Genomic DNA, 15,179 nt, shown 5'->3' with positions numbered 1-15,179 from the left:
TTGTGTTGCTGAACACAATACAGTACTTACTGACATACAGCGTTAGGGGTCAATCCAATTAGGTGTGATTTGGGTCCTGCGAACTGTTCTCACAGCAAACTCGTACTTGAGATTTCATTTACAATGCAATTCCAAGCTGGCATCACTCTTTCAGGGAAATTTTATTGTGCGCAAACCCCTCAGCTGGGAAAATCTTATTTTAAGGTGAAAATATCGTTACACAGTGCAGAACCTCTGGTACACCCCTCCCAAATAATATTTATGCAGCTGTAAGGGATTAAATAGCATAATTTGGCCAATAATAACATGACAGTTTTCAGATTAATTTCTGTAAAAAGCTCAATAACGGGTTAAATGATGTGGGACAGGTATATATAGAGGTGTAAATGATGTGGGACAGGTATATATAGAGGTGTAAATGATGTGGGACAGGTATATATAGAGGTGTAAATGATGTGGGACAGGTATGTAGAGGTGTAAATGATGTGGGACAAATATACTGTATATAGAGGTGTAAATGATGTGGGACAGGTATATATAGAGGTGTAAATGATGTGGGACAGATATACTGTATGTAGAGGTGTAAATGATGTGGGACAGGTATATATAGAGGTGTAAATGATGTGGGACAGATATACTGTATGTAGAGGTGCAAATGATGTGGGACAGGTATATATAGAGGTGTAAATGATGTGGGACAAATATACTGTATATAGAGGTGTAAATGATGAAGGACAGGTATGTAGAGGTGTAAATGATGTGGGACAGGTATATATAGAGGCAGGGCCGTAACTACGTGTGTGCCAAGGGGGCTTGGCACACAGCGCAGTTGCCCTGAGGGCGCAACGGCCAGCGGCATGTAATGAGTGAAATTGACTCATTACATGCCGCCGAAGTCTGCGCCGTGTGCCCCGCTGTGTAGGGAGAAGAGGACCAGCGCCGGGCAGCGGAGAGAAGGAGGAGGAGGGAGGGGGAGCAGGGAGCCGCAGCAGCGCTATTTGATTGGTAGTAAGCGCCGCTGCAGCATCCCCCTCTCCTCCTGTATTGGCTGCCCGGCGCTGCTAAGGATGCTGGGATGCGGTTCCCCAGCATCCACAGCAGCGCCAGGCAACCAATACAGGAGGAGAGGGGGATGCTGCAGCGGCGCTTACTACCAATCAAATAGCGCTGCTGCGGCTCCCTGCTCCCCCTCCCTCCTCCTCCTTCTCACCTCACACAGCCTGCACCGAGAGGAAGCTGCACGAGGAGCCTGTCAGCGGGGAGAAGGTAAGTATACCCCCCCCCTCTCTCTCTCTCTCTCTGGGACACCGTCTGCCGCAATGTGTAAAATGGGGTCTCGTCTGCCGCAATGTGTAAAATGGGGTCTCGTCTGCCGCAATGTGTAAAAAGGGGTCCTGGATGCCGCAATGTGTAAAAATGGGGACTGGCTGCCGCAATGTGTAAAAAGGGGGACTGGATGCCGCAATGTGTAAAGAGGGGGACTGGCTGCCGCAATTTGTAAAAATGGGGACTGGCTGCCGTAATGTGTAAAAAGGGGGCCTGGATGCCGCAATGTGTAAAAAGGGGGACTGGCTGCCGCAATGTGTAAAAAGGGGGACTGGCTGCCGTAATGTGTAAAAAGGGGGCCTGGATGCCGCAATGTGTAAAAAGGGGGACTGGCTGCCGGAATGTGTAAAAAGGGGGACTGGCTGCCGTAATGTGTAAAAAGGGGGCCTGGATGCCGCAATGTGTAAAAAGGTGGACTGGCTGCCGTAATGTGTAAAAAGGGGGCCTGGATGCCGCAATGTGTAAAAAGGGGGCCTGGCTGCCGCAATGTGTAAAAAGAGGGACTAGCTGCCGCAATGTGTAAAAAGGGGGACTGGCTGCTGTAATGTGTAAAAAGGGGGACGCTGTCTATTGTAATGTATAAAAGGGGCGCTACTGTGCAGCGTAATTTGAATAATGTAGACTACTGTGCACCGTAGTATGAATTGCTATTATTTTGTGGCCACGCCCCTTCCCCATTAAGCCATGCCCCTATAATTTTTTGGCGCGCCTACGGCGCACACTGCCCCTATCTTACATTGGGGGGGGCGCCACTATCGTTTCTTGCACACAGCGCTAAAATGCCTAGTTACGGCACTGTATAGAGGTGTAAATGATGTGGGACAGGTATGTAGAGGTGTAAATGATGTGGGACAGGTATATATAGAGGTGTAAATGATGTGGGACAGATATACTGTATGTAGAGGTGTAAATGATGTGGGACAGGTATGTAGAGGTGTGTAGTAGAGATGTGTTCCGCACAATTTTTGCTGGCTTTGATTCTAATTCGTCATCCGGTTTTGGTTTAGCAAGAATGCTGTGACTGGTTTTACAGTATTATACACCACAATACCATTCATTTCCAGTTCATTTTGACCACCCCACAGCTCACAATATTGTTTTCATCCAGTGTAGGCCAAAGAATGCAGTTAGCTGGCTGGTTACTAAGTGACAGAGCAAGCTGCACAAACACACGACAATTTATAGCACATCTCTGAAACATTACAGCACAGTAGTGGCAGAAATGAAAGGTGCTGCAAGATGGAATTGTCCTTGGGCATTCCTACACACACTTTTGTTGGATATTAAAAAGGACATGCACTGTTTAACAAACCAAGCACTTCAGTGACAGGGACTACCACTTTTGTGGCTGAAGTGCATGTTTGTTTGGGCACCCACAAAACAAGCTACCAATGGGTTTACAGTAGCTAAACTAACAGCTTAGAAAATCTGGAAAAAAGTTGCAGCAGTCATGTACCCTAAAATTACTATTGCACCTATGCAGTGCATTAAGCTAAATGTGCAGATCACTACACCTATGCCGTACATTCAGCTAAACTTGCAGATAATTGCACCTATGCCGTACATTCAGCTAAACTTGCAGATCATTGCACCTATACTGTACATTCAGCTAAACTTGCAGATCATTGCACCTATACTGTACATTCAGCTAAACTGGCAGATCACTGCACTTATGCCGCACATTCAGCTAAATTTGCAGATTATTACACTTACGCCCCATATTCAGCTAAACTTGCAGGTCATTGCACCTACACTATGCTGTACATTCAGCTAAACTTGCAGATCATTGCACCTATGCTGTACATTCAGCTAAACTTACAGATCATTGCACCTTTGCTGTACATTCAGCTAAACTTACAGATCATTGCACCTATGCAGTACATTCAGCTAATCTTGCAGATCATTGCACCTATGCCGCACATTCAGCTAAACTGGCAGAGCACTGCACCTATGCCATACATTCCGTTAAACTTGCAGATCACTGCACTTATGAAGTACTCAGCTAAACTTGTAGATTATTGCACCTATACTATAATTGAAAAACTATAATTGAAAAACTTGAAAAATTATACAGCATTGGGCATGTATTTATTATTTATTTACAGGTTCTTATATAGCACAGCATATTCCATTGCGCTTTACAATTGGAAACAACAGTGATAAAACAAACTGGGAAATAACAGACATACCAGTAGCGGTAGGAAGGCCCTGCTCGCACGCTTACTATCTATAGGGAAATAGGCAGTATCTATAGCATAGCAGTCCCACCAGATTGCAAAAGCAGTCCTGATGGGAAGTAATTAGATATGAATGCTTCTGAAGGTTATGTGGGTGGGTCAGGAATTTGAGAGGCTTGCCTGAAGAGGTGAGTTTTTAGGGAAAGCTTGAAAGTTTGCAGACTAGAGGAGAGTCTTATTGTGCGTGGGAGGGCATTCCACAGGGTGGGAGCTGCCCAAAGAAAGTCCTGCAATTGTGAATGGGAGCGAGTGATTAGTGCAGTATTATTGGAGATAAAAATACAAAGTAACATAGAATAAGACAGCAGATAAAAAACACTTGGCCCATCTGGTCTGCCCTAAACACATGTACTGTACATACATACACTAGGGCCAGGGCCGGTTCTACACCTTGTGGCGCCCAGTGCGAAAGTTGGCAAAAAATAGGGGCATGGCTTCATAGGGGAGGGGCGCGGCCACAGTTATGCCCCCAGTAGCTGTGCCCCCAGATTTGCCCCAAGTAGTTATGCAGCCCAGTAGATTTGCCCCCTGTAGCTATGCCCCCAGTAATTTGCCCCAGTAGTTGTGCCCCGTCACTGTGCCCCCAGTAATTGTGCCCCCAGTAGTTGTGCCCCCTGTAGCTATGCCCCCAGTAGATTTGCCCCAGTAGTTGTGCCCCGTCACTGTGCCCCCTGTAGCTATGCCCTCAGTAGATTTGCCCCAGTAGTTGTGCCCTCTGTTACTGTGCCCCCTGTTGCTGTGCCCCCAGTGGTTGTGCCCCCTGTTGCTGTGTCCCAGTAGTTGTGCCCCCAGTAGATTTGCCCCAGTAGTTGTGCCCCCTGTTACTTTGCCCCCAGTAGTTGTGCCCCTGTCGCTGTGCCCCTTAGTAGCCGCTTACAAACACTCAAAAAAATAAAAAACAATACTTACCACTGCCCCGCTAATGCTTCCCGACCGCTGCTGCTGCTGCTCCGTCTGGCCTCCCGCGGCTCCTCTCTATGGGAGAGACGTCATGACGTCTCTCCCATAGCAGCGCCGTACAGACACTAGAGGTCAGTAATGACCTCTAGTGTCTGCCACTGGAGCCGGCTGCAGCGGATGCCCACACAGCCCACGGCGTCTGCTACAGCTGGGGAGTGGGGTGCGGGTAGGCGTCGGTGCCTGCGGGGTGACTGCGGCCGTGCCTCCAGGCCACAGCGCCCCGGGAGCAGGCACTGCGTGCCCGCACCAAGAACCGCTCCTGACTAGGGCTCAGTTTTGTCAAGAGCCAATTAACCTACCAGTATATCTTGGAAAGAGGAAGGAAATTATGCAAGCACGGGGAAAATATACAAGCGCCACATGGCTGGGCCTGTGGTAGGAATCGAGCCCATGGCCTCAGTGTTGTGAGGCAGCGATGACCCAAATCTAACTCTCTGCACATGTTACATCTGCCCCACCTACACTGCACATGGTTTTGCCCATTAGTGTGCTTTTTTGGTGTGCTAACAAACATTAATTTCAACCAGTACACCCAGGTACTACAACACGCTCTGTATGTTAGGGGAGGTCCTGGCTGCGTTATTTAGAGAGCTCTCCTGCTGCCTTCTCCTTATAGGGTTTATGACGTTTTGGGGGAGATGCATCAAACCTTTGAGAGAGATAGGGGGAGATGTAGGCGGTCACCTCTCACATCAATGGCACGTGGTGTTCTGCAGTTTCCACGTTGGTTATTAGCAATGTTGTAATTTGTCCAGTCACAATGCACCTTCACCGCAGCAGCACGCGGACAGTTGACAAACTGCACTGTGTCAGTAATACTGCCGCCCTTGGCAAGAACGCTGATAATCTTCCCTTTTCGCAACCCTTTTACCCATGACCTCAACGAGTAATATGTGTGGAGATGACCTATCGCCCACCTTATATACCCATCAAGCCAGGGAACGCCACACAACGTACTTCATGGGCTGTGTGCTGCCAATGCCAAATGTAGGAGGTGGCCATAATAATGTGATTCACCCGTGTATATAATTGATTGCTGATGTGTGTGGTATACCATGTTGACACCAGAATGTCAACAAGGTCTGAATGCCAACATTTGTCATGTTAATATATATGATGCCGACGCAGGCATAATGCCCACAATGAGGATGAGCCCTAACGTAAGAAATTTAGTAAACATTATTACGTTTAGTAAATTGCACTTAGCTGTCATCCTTAAGGGCCCTACACATTTAAAGATCCGCCACCGAGCTGCCCGACGGTGGATACGGGCGGCCCGGCGGCGGGGGGAGTGAAGTTTCTACACTCCCCCAATCACACGGCTTCATAGAAGTGCAGGTAAATATGGACGAGATCGTCCATATTGGTCTGCATGTACAGCCGACGGGGGACCAGCGATGAACGAGCGCGGAGCCGCCCATCATTCATCGCTGGTGACTCCACACTCAAAGATATGAACGTTATCTCGTTCACAAATGAATGAGATCGTTCATATCTTTGAGAGATATCGCCCAGTGGCCCTCATTACGAGTTGATCGCTCGCTAGCTGCTTGTAGCAGCCGTGCAAACGTTAAGCCGCCGCCCACTGGGAGTGTATCTTAGCTTAGCAGAACTGCTACTAAAAAATTTCATGCAGTTTGAGAGTGGCTCGATACTTACTCCTACCTTGTGATGACTGCAGACAGTTTAGTTCCTGGTTTGACGTCACAAACACGCCCTACGTTCGCCCAGCCACTCCCCCGTTTCCCCAGGCACGCCTGAGTTTTTACCTGGCACGCCTGCATTTTTTAGCACACTCCCTGAAAACGCAGAGTTACCGCCCAGAAATACCCACTTCCTGTCAAACACCGAACACTCGAGCGACTGAAAAGTGTCGCTCGAGCTTGTGTAAAACTACAAAGTTTTGTGTGAAAGTACTTAGCGCATGCGCGCTGCGTACCATGCGCATAAATGCCATCTTTTCACCTGATCGCTGCGCTGTGAAAAACGGCAGCGAGCGATCAACTCGGAATGAGGGCCCATTAGGGTGACTTCTGTGGTGGTGCAGTTTGGTGCTTTCTTTAAGCCATTTAGTCTGATGCACTCCCCAACATGTCAGCGTTATTGACATCACTACCTGTTACCTCCCACAAAATGACTGCTTCCTGTCAATCACTTGAGAATGAATCCTCACTGCATGCGTAGTCGCAAATCAATCGCTGTGCAGGCGCATTGCGACAGAGACTCGCACTCTGGTTTCCGATAATAGCTCAATTACGAATACATCGGCATAGCGTACAAATATGAATGAGGCCCCTCAATATAGTGACTGAATATACCGACATTCTGAATGTCAATATCCTGAACTTGTCTGCATTAGTGTCGATACTTTGAATGCCGACATACAGTAGTGACTACATACACTAAGGAAGGCAGTGTAATAATTGGGTGAAACACGCAGGTAAGTACCTGGGAATATAGGGGGGTCATTCAGGCCTGATTGCACGCTAGTTTTTGTCGCTGCGATCAGGTCAGAACTGCGCATGCGTATGCACCGCAATGCGCAGGCACTTCATATGGGTACAAAGCGGATCGTTGCTGGGCGATGGATTTAACGAATAATCCATTCGCACAGCCGATCACAAGGAGATTGACAGGAAGAGGGCATTTGTGGTTGTCAACTGACCGTTTCTGGGAGTGGTTGGAAAAACGCAGGCGTGTCTAAGCATTTGCAGGGCGGATGTCTGACTTCAATTCCGAGACCAAAAAGACTGAAGTGATCGCAGCAGCTGAGTAAGTCCTGGGCAACTCAGAAACTGCACAAAGTTTTTTGTACCGCTCGGCTGCCCATGTGATCGCACACTTGCACAGCAAAAATACACTCCCCTGTGTGCGGTGACTATCTGATCGCAGCGCTGCAAAAAGTAGCTATCGAACAATCAGGTCTGAATTAGGGCCATAGCCTGTAACCAGCCCTTCCTTTGGTGCAGAACCATGCATCGGAATGTGCAAGGGCTGGGACGCACACTACGGGGGTCATTCCGACCCATTCGCACGCAGCGATTTATCCCTGCAATGCAAACGGGTGCAGAATGCGCATGCGCAACGTTTCCCAGCGACAGGGGGCGCCGGGTTACGTCGCGACTTGCAAAGGAAGCGGTCGCAGAGCCGACCGCAAAGAAGATTGACAGGAAGGAGGCGTGCCAGGGCGGATCCGTACTGTTTGGAGCCGTTTTCGGTGAGTGGTGAGCAAAACGCAGGCGTGTCCAGGACAACGGAGGGCGGAGGTGTGACGTCAAAGCCGGGCCCATCATCGCTGGATCCAACGCACAGGGTAAGTATGTCCAGGCCTAGTCTACTTCTGCTTTAAATTTTTGTAGCTTAGCTCGGCTGCACAAGCGATCACACCCCTGCTAAGCTAAAATACACTCCCCCATAGGCGTGGACTAGTTGATCGCATGAGCAGCAAAAAGTTGCTGGCTGCGATCAACTCGGAATGACCACCAATGAGCACTACAACCATCAGAAGCACTATCAGGACTTTCACCAGCCCAGTACTAAGTGCAGATTGCCATCAGGTTATGTCCTCCAACGCGAGTGATTAAGTGTCTGAGGGTAGATGTTTTAGCGTTATGGGGTTCCGTGTTATCAGCGCCTGTTATGTGCGTCTATACTACTTCTCCCTCATGTATGTGGAGATGTTGCAGAAATGACCGGCCCCTTGTCATTATTGGAGCTCCTATCTGCAAGAGAGGGCACCGATGTTCCCAGCAAATGTATGAATGGTCAGTGGCACTGACGGCTGCAGTTATCAATTTCAACGGCTGTTATTGCTGGACGCACAGCACTGTCACTGGAATCGGCTCCAACAGCCTGATATGGTGCTTAAAAAAAGAAAAAATTGTATTTACTTTTATTTTTTTCAAGAAGTTGCGGCTGGCGCGTCAGGATCACTGACGGAAGAACTGTTCCCCGACAGCAGGTACAGCTGCAAATGCGAGAGGGCACGCTCCCCCCTTCGGCAAAACAAACAATAATACGTGCACCTGTTATCAGAGCCTACTTCACCATAATACTGCAGGTCCACACATATAACAGCCGATAACTACCTAATAATACATCTCCCCCTGAGTTCTCCGCCCCCATATAACACGCACGGTGGCATCACAACGGGGGTGCGGCCTGCACTCAACGTGTCACCAGCCGAGGGATGACATCAAAGTGCTGTCTCCTCTTTAGTGACCAGGAGCCGGGTACCGTGCAGCACTCGGCTCCTGTCACTCTGTAGGAGACAGCACTGCACTCAGACCATGGGGTAGCCCGCATCGCCGGGACCCCCAGAGTGACGAAATCTGAGTTGAGCCACGAGGCTGTGCCCCTTATCTGTGAAGCAACACCCCTTTTTCCCGGGGCATGGCATCATCGCACGCACTGTATATCCCTCGCATCGGGTGTCACCGCCATTCCTGACGCCTCTGAATCCGCCCATCTACATACATCTGAATAGCCACCTACCACGCAATACATTTTGGACTACATGCGTACAGACTGTGCAGCACATGCAACATGCCAGTGTACAGTGATTTTCACACATGTGCAGTAGCAAAAAAATCCCCATTGATTCTGACAAATCAGTCAAATATTTCCTCGTGCATGTTCTCTACAGGTTCAGTAGTGTTGCTGCAGAGCCTCTAGCAGGCATGTACTCTGCAGAGTGTAGAGCCGCCCTAAGGGGAGGTTTCCAATTAGCCCATACGCCGATTGTCATTATCGTGGTATCCAATTAGAGGCCGCTTTTAACAGCTGATAATGGACCCATGATTGCACGAAAACACATGGGATCCAGGATAGGTTCACGATCCCACGTGTTATCTCTGCTCCAGTGCCTGTTTATCAGGGATCATACTTACCGTGTCTGAGGCATGCAAAGCACAATATCCAATAAGTTCCGGTATCGGGGGGAAAAGTACGTCGGCATCGAGGCTAATAGGATAGCTCCCAGAGAACCTATTAGTTACCGCTGCCAATAGGATATCCCCCTTAGTGTCCGGGCAGCTGTACACTTACTCCTGACCGGTGGCCCTGCCCCTAGCATGATGTCACATGTTTGGTAGCGGGGGCGTGGGAAGCACAGGGCGCTTTCCTGTAATGTACATACACATTGTAGTGTTATTTTAAACCTTCCTCAAAGTCCTCATAGAAGTGCATGAACACATAGACAATATTAATAATAAAGTGCACATTATAAAAAATAGGAATTTAATACCTACCGGTAATTCATAGTAACATAGTAACTAAGGATGAAAAAAGACAATTGTCCATCGAGTTCAACCTATTTGTGGTCTCATATGCAGTCTTATTATAGGACTGGTTATTTTTATGTTAGGACTAGTTAAATTAACTGAGGAAACAGCCATTGACATAGGGCTGAGAAACGCGTTAAGTGTCACCCTTATACCTGTGGACACAACCATCTGAACCAAAGATTAATTTCTATATCGGTGAGACCTTATTTCGCTTCACCTACGGAAGACGGGAGACGCCTCTGGCTAACCACTACAGCCGCTCCCGCAATAGCCGTAAGATCGCCCTGGACTCCAGCTGCCTGCAATAGATTGAATCAGAGGCAGACTGCCACACTGAGAGTCCTCTGGCGCAGCGGCAATACTCTCGAGGTGAACGTGGAGACAGACACCGGAAAAGAGACATAGTTCTCAGCGGCCAGTCTCAACAAAATACGGGTGAACAATAAACTACAGGGGTTTCTACTGACTGAGAAATACAACATAAATATATTGGGAGGTCAGAGAACGGGGACGCCCGTTAAAACCTGTGTGTAAGACACCCGTGAGACTGATTAATAACTGAATAATAACTTTCAAAAGATCCGTTTCCAAACAGCACTGTGAATATTATATTTTACCTGCGGGAGGATACAAGTATTTAAATACCACTGCATGTGGAATTTTATTCCTCTGGATAAGTCTGGACATTTATTCTACAGGAGGCTGGATCTAAAAGATATCTCACTGTGATATAGATCATGATACAATTGTTTCAGATGGTGTGATCAGTTTATATGTATCCATAAGTAGGAATATTGCGTATGGCTGTGTCAGCAGTCAATTTTTAAAGTAATAATTTTATTGTTTAATTGATACATTTGAGGTAAAAGTAACCGAATGGTGCATTACTTTTTATGTATAATTAAAAGATACAAATTTTTCAATAAATTATCTCTATTTTTAGACAGCGCCCTCAATTTGTGGTTTTTGCATTTGATGATATATGGTGGGATTCAACACCCCCTTTTTTTGAGGGCTGCAGTCTATATTGGTGCCAATTAATTGTGACAGCCGATTCATATTCCAGTATAGCGCTTCTTATTTACTTTTTGTATAGTTTAATCCTCATAGAAGTGCATGAACTGTCAAAGTCAGAAAAATATCACGCTGCACGTTGCCATATATGCACCTCATGCGTGTGCACGCTACATATTTAATCAAAATAATGGATTTTATAAGTTAATATTCCCCTGAGTCCAGCAGGTATCAGTGGGTCTCAAATGGCTCTTTGACCTTAGAGATTCCCCAAACAATAGTTTGCATGTTGGGAGGGCTTCACATCTTCATATGCATAGGTAAGCACAGGAATAGTAATTGAAGATTAATTGTATTCCAAATCAGTATCTTTCCTGCAGACGGAGTACAATAGCCTTTAATTACACTGAGCTTTGAGACTCAATGAGGAGGGCCAACACCTGTGTTTACAAATGGGGCTGGATTTGTCTCCAGAAGAATGATTGCTGAGATGTCATTGTCTCAACTGAGAGTGGACAGTGAGATAGTATTCGCCAAACAATAGCTTCCCACAAGACAGGAATGTGTTGGTCATCACCCATTGTTTTGCATAACCAAGGCCACTGATGCAGCTGGCTCACATGCTGTGAGGGACACACACATCTTGTTGTTGACACACCCCCACAGCTGGAATGAGGGTATGATATACCCACTGGAGATCACAGGGCTCACTCACTCACTCACACAGCTACCTGGCACCCAGCAGCATGGCGGCTACATCCCCAGGACTGACCTACAAACTAAAGGCTAAGTATTGAATTCACATGGCTAGATAAGGAAATATAGACAGATTGCTTTAAGGTCAATGGTGCTGGTTTAAATAGGATATTGTAACTTGGTTGTGTGATTGTTGGGTGTTTGTGTTGATACTCTGTGAAGTCTGTGATGAATTGGAACAGTAGACAATCTGTAGCATAGTATTTGTGGTATTTGTTTGCCTATGGTGATTTAAAATAGATTAGTTATAATATATCTTGTTAATCATAAATACCACCATGCAGTTACGTTTGAACATGTGCTGGTAGCAATGGCAGGCTGATATGTGTGGTTACATTGTGATCTGGTCTTGTGATGAATATGCTCTGGTTATTGAGATACTGAAGTTGTTTGGAATGTGAAATTGAATAAGATGGTTCTAGGAAGTTGGATTGAAATTGTGAAAGGTGATTTAGATGGTTTGGAATTGTAAAATCAGAACATATGCATTGTTCTGAGGCTTGGACATTTTGGAATAAAATGGAGTCTTGTGTCTTCTGCTATGTGATTGTGGTGTAGCAGAGAGTGCCATGTGTTTGGACCTGCAAATCTAAAATGGCTGCTGCCGGGTATTTTCCCCTCCCCCTTTCAACCATGTGGTGCAGTCTTTGGAATCATGGGAGCTTTCCCAAAATGGAGTCTAGCTTCTGTCCCATGCGGTATTGTAGGGTTGTGTATATAGGGACAGCCAGTATGGGTAAGGTCAAGTATTTTCTCCACAAAGATTCTCAGCATTGAATAACTGCGCAGCGATTGTTCCTCACATGTGTAAGCTTCGCTGCAATCATATTGTTCTTATTGTTATTGTGAGCCATGTCTCTCTCTCTCTCTCTCTTCTCCTCTTTCTCCCTCATTTTCCCTTAAACGTAAATTGTATTGTATTGTATTTCCTGTGTAGTTATCTGGTTAGTTAGTCTATGTTATATTGGTAGTGTATAATTGTATTGTATTATTCTTTTGCAAGCATACCATCCATAATATATATATAAGGCGTTAGACCCTAAGCCCAGGTATCTGTGTATTTCTTATAGTGTTAAGTATTCTCAGAGCGTCGGTAACGCTCAAACAGCTTTGAAGTTAATAAGGTTACACTGTGTTGCATCTACACTCTACCACTACACAGAGGTTTACAGTATAAGTACATTCCTTAAGGTATAGTTATTCTAGTTTAATTCTGTAAGTATCTGCAATGCCTGTGTTCACACCCTGTGCACAGCGTCTGCACATACCCTTGCGGTACCTTTTGCGCCAATTGCGTACTGTGTTCTTTAACCTTTAACGTGTTTTTAATAGGACAAATATTATAGACATTGTCAGAACACATAGACAATATTAATAATAAAGTGCACATTATAAAAAATAGGAATTTAATACCTACCGGTAATTCATAGTAACATAGTAACTAAGGATGAAAAAAGACAATTGTCCATCGAGTTCAACCTATTTGTGGTCTCATATGCAGTCTTATTATAGGACTGGTTATTTTTATGTTAGGACTAGTTAAATTAACTATAATGCGTGCTAACGCACCATAATCCTGAATATCTTTATCCAATAGGAATTTATCTAACCCATTCTTAAAGGTGTTGACTGAGTCCGCAGTTACTACAGGGAATTCCAAACACGTATTGTCTTTACTGTAAAAAAACTTTTTCGCCTCAATGTGCGGAAACTCCTCCTTTTCTCATAGTCCGTAGTGGATACTGGGGAACTGTACTTTAGTACAGTGGGGTATAGATGGGGTCCACTGGAGCCTGCCACTTTAAAACCTTTAGTGTGTGTATGTGTGTGCTGGCTCCTCCCTCTATGCCCCTCCTAAAGACTCAGTCTAGGAAAACTGTGCTCGAGGAGACTGACATACCATGAGAGAAGAAAACATAGACAACAGCGGTGAGGCAACAAGCCAACACAACCAAACGAACAGGAGCACTAACCGAACAGAGGGTAGGTACAACCAGTATAACAAGGACAGCAAAGCTAATCCAGCCAAGGAAAGGGGCCACTACTGCGGCCCAACCAACGCCTACATCCAGTAACCAGGATGCAAAACACTGAGGAGGGCGCCCAGTATCCACTATGGATTACGAGAAAAGGAATTACCGGTAGGTATTAAATTCCTATTTTCTCTTACGTCCTAGTGGATACTGGGGAACTGTACTTTAGTACCGTGGGTAAGTCCCAAAGCTCCCAAAACAGGTGGGAGAGTGCTGAGACCCCTGCAAAATCGCCTGACCAAACTGAAGGTCATCCTTGTGAACCTATAGAACTTCACAAACGTGTTCGAACCAGACCGATTAGCAGCTCGGCACAACTGTAAAGCCGAGACACCCCGGGCAGCCACCCAGAAAGTACCCACCGACCTTGTGGAGTGGGCCTGAATAGACGTCGGCAAAGTCAGAGCCACCGAAGTATAGGCCTGTTGAATAGTCAACCTGAGCCAACAAGCAATCGATTGCTTAGAAGCCGGCCGACCAATCTTGATGGCATCATAAAGGGCAAACAGCGAGTCAGACTTCCGAAGACAAGCCGTCCTTTTGACATAAATCCTCAGAGCCCTCACCACATCCAAGGACTCTGGGCCCACAGAAACGTCAGCCAATACCGGAACTACAATTGGCTGATTCACGTGAAAGTCTGACACCACTTTAGGCAAAAACTGAGGCCGGATCCCGAGCTCAGCCCTCAGCCCTATCTTCATGAAAAATCAAGTACGGGCTCTCACAGGATAAGGCCCCCAATTCAGAAACCCGTCTTGCCAATGCCAGCAACATGACAGTCTTCCAAGTGAGAAATTTAAATTCCATCTTCTGTAAGGGTTCAAACCAGTCCGATTGAAGAAAGGACAGAACCACATTTAGATCCCACGGAGCCGTGGGAGGGACGAAGGGTGGCTGCATATGAAGAACTCCTTTCAGGAAAGTCTGAACCACCGGCAACAAAGCAAGTTGTTTCTGGAAGAAAATTGAGAGAGACGAAATCTGTACTTTGATGGAGCCCAACCTGTTATGCACACCAGTGCCTGCAGGAAAGTACTGGTGTCAGAACTGTTATGCACTCCAGTGTCTGCAGGAATGTACTGGTGTTTGAACTGTTATGCAAAACAAATGGACTCACAGACAAACTGGGGAATATGACATAACGTACACAGAAGGTGATAGGGTAACAAAATACACACAAAGTGAACAGAGAAGCCCAGAGGCTAAGGAACTGGGTATCTCCCTTGTATTAGAACTGCTCAGATGGAAAAAGCAAGATGTTGTGTTTTAATACGTAGAGAACCCGAAATGCTGTTGCTAAGGGCAACAGCAAAACCCTAAAGGGTTACCAACGGGTGTGGCAGTAAACTCCTTGGTCAGAGATGGAATGATAGACACAAGGAGAGTCTCCACAATCCTAATTCTCACTTGCAGTGCACAGGTTTTAGCTTACTGCCACTAAACTGACCCCTGACACCTAGCACAGTGAGACAGGATTAGACAGGCAAGTCTTAGAATACAGCCGCAAACTTGCTAAGTTCACAGAGTAGTAACAGAACCCCAGCAAGCTAAACGACTGACTCCAG

General features: G+C 46.4%; 1 protein-coding gene across 3 annotated transcripts in view; it reads left to right on the top strand.

Moving 5' to 3' along the window:
• PGLYRP1 (peptidoglycan recognition protein 1) overlaps nt 1–15,179 on the top strand; it is a 133,536-nt gene that overhangs the window by 104,642 nt on the left and 13,715 nt on the right. The window contains exon 1 of one of the 3 annotated variants that reach the window (XM_063938329.1): nt 1,090–1,266. The exons of the other annotated variants lie outside the window; for them this stretch is intronic. The gene's annotated coding sequence lies outside the window, so the exon portion shown is untranslated. Of the gene's footprint in view, nt 1–1,089; nt 1,267–15,179 lie in introns of those variants that run through there. 3 annotated transcript variants of the gene reach the window in all.

Source organism: Pseudophryne corroboree, chromosome 8 (genome assembly GCF_028390025.1).
Source record: "Pseudophryne corroboree isolate aPseCor3 chromosome 8, aPseCor3.hap2, whole genome shotgun sequence".
NCBI classification, from domain to species: domain Eukaryota; kingdom Metazoa; phylum Chordata; class Amphibia; order Anura; family Myobatrachidae; genus Pseudophryne; species Pseudophryne corroboree.
Note: the sequence above shows the minus strand (reverse complement) of the source record. Positions and strands in the feature narration are given on the sequence as shown.